Here is a 6,000-nt window from a genome sequence, read left to right as displayed (position 1 = left end):
AGATATTTCTGCCTGGTTAGGAAAACAGAATTTATAATTCTGATCATTATGGAGAATAACCATGATAAACATCATCAACACAAAGCACACTGAGCAGTAAGTAGGGCAGGAGCTCTCATGGCCATTTTGCAGAAGAGAAGGCTGTGGTAAACCAGAGTGTTAGCATCTAGAGGCAGAGAGTGAAGGCTCCTCTGGCCAGGGTCAGGCCTCCAGCTCTCGCTAGGAGCTGTTTGATCAGACAGAGGTTGTCTACACCTTATCCTCCTGCCTTCAAGGGAAAGGAAGCGAAAGCATGATCAAAGGGAGGCAGGTTCTGCCCTTCCCACACGGGCAGGATGTTTTAGCTGACACCTAGGTTCTTGCCAGGCCCGGGTGCAGAGGTTGCCATGTAGCTCCCAGGCCCTGCCTGCTACCTACTTTTCTTGGCCCCAACACTTTCAGCTTCTTTTCTAACATCAAGAGAACCAAGCCTCATGGGCTATCTCTCTACCTTCATTTGGTTTTGTTGAGACAGGTTCTCACTCTATAGACCAGGTTGGCCTGGAGTTCACTGTGTACCAAGGCTGGCCTTGAATGTATGCTGATTCTCCTCTCGGCCTCCCAAATGTTTGAGTGCCATCCAATCTGTCTTAAGTTTTACAAAAACAAACAAACAAACAAAAAAATCAAGCTAGTGCCATACCTACTTTCTTCTGAAGAATTTAAATACTTTTTAAAAAGTGTCATGGAAAATTGGTAAAGGGCAATTTTACAAAAATAAAGTTAACAAGTAATTTATGAATGGGTTTTAGAAAGAAAACCTTGATTTTATTTCTCTCACACTGAAAGGAGAAACCATATACTTTCTCAATAGGGATGTGGTGGACTGGTATTGGTCCTGAATCTTCCTCTAATTTTACCTTGACAAGTAGTGACATGGCCAAGCCACAGATTGCAAGGGCAGAGCCCAGACCAGATCCCAGACCTTCTGACTCCTATCCAATGCTTTGCCACTGCATTCCTGACACTTAATAAATACTCCATTAGTTTATTCAACAAACACAACATTATAGTCAGACTGAGAGACTAAAATAGAATCCCAGCTCTCATCTGCGTCTCTTGGAGAATCCATCCTCCACCACCCCAGGCCTCAAACAAGATTGGATTCTTCTGCCTTGCATGGTCATATCTTCTGCATTATTCCAACTGCATTTCAAACATATCATGCTTATCTGTTAATATGTGAGTTCGACCATTAGTATTATAAATACCTTGTAGATAATTGTTCTTTGCCACCCTAGAACCCAGCATGGTGCCTGGTGCATATAGGGGATGAAAACCCTTGAGCATATGAATAGCAAGTCCAATATTCCTACCCTCATGTCATTTTTCTAGAGTGTTACATGACCCTGGGATCTTCAAGAACCATCGAGCTGGTGATGATTAAACCTATAACAGTCACGAGACTCACAGAACCATTTTGCCTGTCTTCAGGAATGCCACACCAAAATGGAGGTAGGATTTAGAATAAACAACACCAACTTCTTTTCATCTGTACTTAGTACAATGGGATAGCCAAGACCAAGAAATACACAGAACTCCACTTCACTTCATTTTGTCCATGAGTAACTCAGGTTGTCTTTTCCCAAGGTTAGGTTGCTTTTGTTTCTCATGTGCCTCATTTTGACTTCACCAAGAGGCACAGCTAGAAGAATGAGATGTGTATTTAAAGTTATGGTGTTATAGAGTCGTAGGCTGGGGCAGGGGGTGGAGAGGGAGAGGGACAGAGACAGAGAAGAAGAGAGGGAGAAAGACTGAAAATAGGAGTCTTATTTAAACTCATCAATATCCCTTCTCATAAAAAAGTTCATAAACGGACCTGTAAAGCAGAGAGAGAGACACAGTAGTCATCTCAGCCCAGACTGTCCATGGGGAAGGAGGACAGAAGTGCATGTTTCCTGGCACTCCCTGTTGTCCGTAGTGGAATCTTGGACTCCGGCTCTCACAGGCAATATAGGGAGATGTGGCTCTGGCTTACAGGCCCTGACACAGACTCACACGGTGCTTCCGGACAAAGGGACGCTGTACAAATTCAGTAAAGACTGGCTTGGAAATGAGTTCTCAGCTGAGCTCTTTTGTGACAAATGCATGCTGTTGTGTTTCTTGTATGTAGATAGCAGGAACCTGTCTGTTGTCTCTGGGTACTGCCTCAGCTCATTTTCTTCCCCAGACTCCATGGTCCATCAAGTTGCTGTCAGTAAAGCCCAGAATGAGTGCACATCTGCAGGCCCGATGCCTGTGTGAGATCAAGAACAACGCCCATTACATTTCCCAGCTATTTCTTGAGTATTTTCCACTCTTCTCTCTGAAAGTATGCACACATGGGATGGACTCAAGGGTCCTTGGATCTTCACCACCCACCTGTATCCTGAAAAGTAAACTGAGGTGCACTCAACTGAGTCAATTTGTTGGTCATCACATCTATGCAGCACCAAAATGGCAAAGGTTCTAGACCTGGACAGAGTGGATGATTCCAGTCCGAATTGCTTACTCCGGCTGTCTGCACAGGTTCAGTTCTTCCCTCTGAAAAACCTAGTATAAATAATGTCATAATAAACACCTATATATCAGTAGAAAACACATATTTCACCAATCTACATACTTGTAGACATTAGGATATTGGTGAACTTTTCCAAGAAAATGACTATAATTTTTCAAATATATGCTTCAGATATCTGCATAATAATGTCCATGCCCCAAAAGGTTAGGGTAGTTATATAAATAAGTTTATACCTCTCTATTTTAAGTCCACACATATATTATATAAACTTAATATATATAAGCCTATATATATGTATTTATGTGATGGAATATATAGGGATTCATAGGCACATTTATGTTATTTATTAGTTCATTTATTAGATTTTGATTAGACATGTCTCTTTTGGTTTATTACCTGGTTAGAATTTGGCCGCACACAGCACTACCTTCCCTCTTTCTATATTCCTGGCTGCTAGGAGGGCTTATGTCCTGAAGCCTGAAGGTGTTGGAGCAGCTATTTTCTTTAAATGAAAGGAGAGGTCAACCATGACTTAAATGCACCCATAAACACTGCCCCATCTCCAAGGATGTCCCAAGAGCTTGTGTGCCAGCAGCTCATACTACACCTGGTTTGTCAGAGCATCTACTGTCCTTCCTAAAGACCCTTATCCATGTAAATAAGGGCAGTCCCACAACACTGCTGCCTCACTTGAGGGTGAGAAAGAGGTAGTGATGGGGACAACTATGGGTGACTATGGCTTCCTGGGTCAGCATAAAAGTGGCAGGAAACCGCCCCTAGTCCTTTGCTTACATATTTAAAATAACTATACTATGAGCAGAGCTCAGAGGCAGCCACACTGGGCTTCATGCTCTTCTTTGTGTATCCTTACTAATTATCCGATTCCCCACCTCACCTGTGAGATCTGACCGCAGCCATCTCTTCAGTGGTTCTCAGACCAGGCTGCTTGCTACCATCAATGGCGAAGCTCTTAAAAGAGACTTGTGAAGGGTCCCATGCCACATCAGCTGAACCCAGGCATTTGAGAGGCATCTTCACTGGGCCTAAGTTCCCCAGATGGATTCTGATCCATAGTGGTGATCAAGACCCAACAGTTCACCCTAATCTAATTCAGAATAATCGTGAAGGAGCTCAGCCTCAGGACTGATAGACAACCAGAGTGATTCTCACCAAAAAATAAAGATTCCTTTTACACTGGGGACAAAGAATTTGAGCTATGGTGAGGGATGGTGGTGACAGATGTCAGGACCCATTCCCAGACTAGTTATAAGGAAAGCCAAGACACACATGCATGTACACACACACACACACACACACACACACACACACACCATGTGACCGCAAGCAACTTGAAACAAAAAAAATTTAATTGAATTTCGGGGCCTGGGGACGAGCTAAACCTATAATTATTTCTTAGCAAACCTGCTGAGCATAGGGCTTCCCTCCTCTGGGACGAGATGAGACGGGCCATATAATGAACCCTCTTTAATTAAAAAATAAAGTGTTTTAGGATAATCATATTCTCCAAGTTGCATTATTTATTTATTTTTTTAAAGAAAGGAAGGATGAATAATGAGAAAAGGTCCATTTTCAAATGCCAGTGTCAGGGGGCCTCAAAAGGCCTCTCTTCTCATTTAATTTCAAATTTTGAAATTAGATCTGTGAGGGGGAACTGAGTCCCAGCTTTATTCCCAATATAAAACCAGTTTGTTTTTTTTTAAAAAAAAACAACAATCTTTATACCTACTTCTCTTAAAAGCAACAGGCAGATTTGATGTCGCTAAGCAGAGCAGCAAGGGCACCTGGTTGAGGTTCCTGAATAGAATTGCAGCCTCTCTCTGGCCCAGTTTTATGAGATTCTCTAATAAGGAAGTGTGTGGTTTATATTCCCAATTGGCAGCTCTTCCCAGATCCTGAGAAATGCTTGGGATGTTGGGAGACAAATAGAAGTGGAAAAATACCCTTCCATGTTGTCGATACTGGAGGGGACTTGGGAGGGCAGAGGAAAGCATACGGTCTTGTTAACTGAAGATACCTCTCTTCAGGCAAGAGAACAATTTGAAGATGCCCATGGGGCTGGGAGCCAAGTCCCATATCTACCCCCAAAGGATAAATATGAGGACTTCAGTTGTATAGGTTTCTTTTAAGTCTGTTCCTTTCTTTGGATCCTATTCCTTCTTCTATGGCTTCTGTGCCTAAGCCCCACCCCATCCTAAGATTTGGAGTCCTGGTGGAGAGGCCTTTGTTTGAGGAAGCAGGAATGGATGCCCTGGGAAATCCAAGCAGGCACTGCATTATTTTCCTCCCAAGCTTTGCTCCTCTGTTCCCCTAGAAGAAGGAGTGAAGGTCCAAAGAAGCAGAAAGGCCATGACTGTGGCTGAGTTCATGCTGAAAATTACCTTTGGTATTGCCTGCATGTCAGGATATGTCTGTGCTCCTGGTACAAGTTAGGGAGATGGCTTGCAGACAGCTGCTCTAGCCCTTTAAGATGCCGCTCATTCCCTAAGCTGTGCAAACTCCACAGTTCTAGAAATCCAAAGAACTTCTCCACTTGGAAAACATCTACTTCGAGTTACATTTAGACAAATGAGTGTACACATGAGTGCAGGTGTGCGTGTACACACACACACACACACACACACACACACAGAGTGTGTCTGTACCAGGAACACTCACCCTCTATGGTTGAACCAAAGCTAAAGAGGCTGGAAATGGACCCATGGGGGAGGCGCCTCACAGTCAACAACACAGAGAACTGTGCCCTACCCAGGTCTCCACCTGCCCAGGGAGAATTTTGGTAATTTTAATAAAACCAAATTAAATTCTAAAGTAAGACCAGTTGGTGATTCAGTAGGGATGGCCCAAGATCATTATGGTACAGCTATAAAATAAAAATTATAGAGATGGACAAGAATAGGAGCAAAGCAAATAAAATCACGTAAAAGGAAGAGAGAGAGAGTAGGACAAGAGATGGAAAACTGTCAAGGGTGCGTAAAGACATCCATTTGCAGGACTCTCTGGGCAGGAGAGCCTTTCTGCTCACCCTCTTCATCTATGGCTTGGGAGAGCCCAGAGGTCTGAAGAGAAAACTGTATGCGTCCTCGCTCTGCACATTTGTAAGGAAAGTGAGACACTGAAGCACACTTCAGCAAAACTGCTTTTCTACCAGCGCGTAGAAGGGGGCTGAGAGACTCACGTCAGAGGAGGTGAAGAAGCAGGCTAGAGGGGGCTTGCGGCCAAGGAGCTTATCTTTAAGTTAGGTGGGCAGGCTTAGCTTCAACACACCAATTCAGGTCCTTTACGTGCACGTTTCGGTTAGTCCTCTTGATGCACAGTGGTATGAAACGCATTTTATATTAGGAAACCAAAGCTCAGAGGCTTAAGCAACCTGCCTAGGGTGAAACACTATTGTCAGTCAAGATTTGAACCCCGATCTTGCTCACTCTGAAGCCCACGTGCAT

Source organism: Mus pahari, chromosome 17 (assembly GCF_900095145.1).
Source record: "Mus pahari chromosome 17, PAHARI_EIJ_v1.1, whole genome shotgun sequence".
NCBI lineage: Eukaryota > Metazoa > Chordata > Mammalia > Rodentia > Muridae > Mus > Mus pahari.
The sequence above is the reverse complement of the archived record's forward strand: the minus strand, read 5'-3'. Positions refer to the sequence as shown.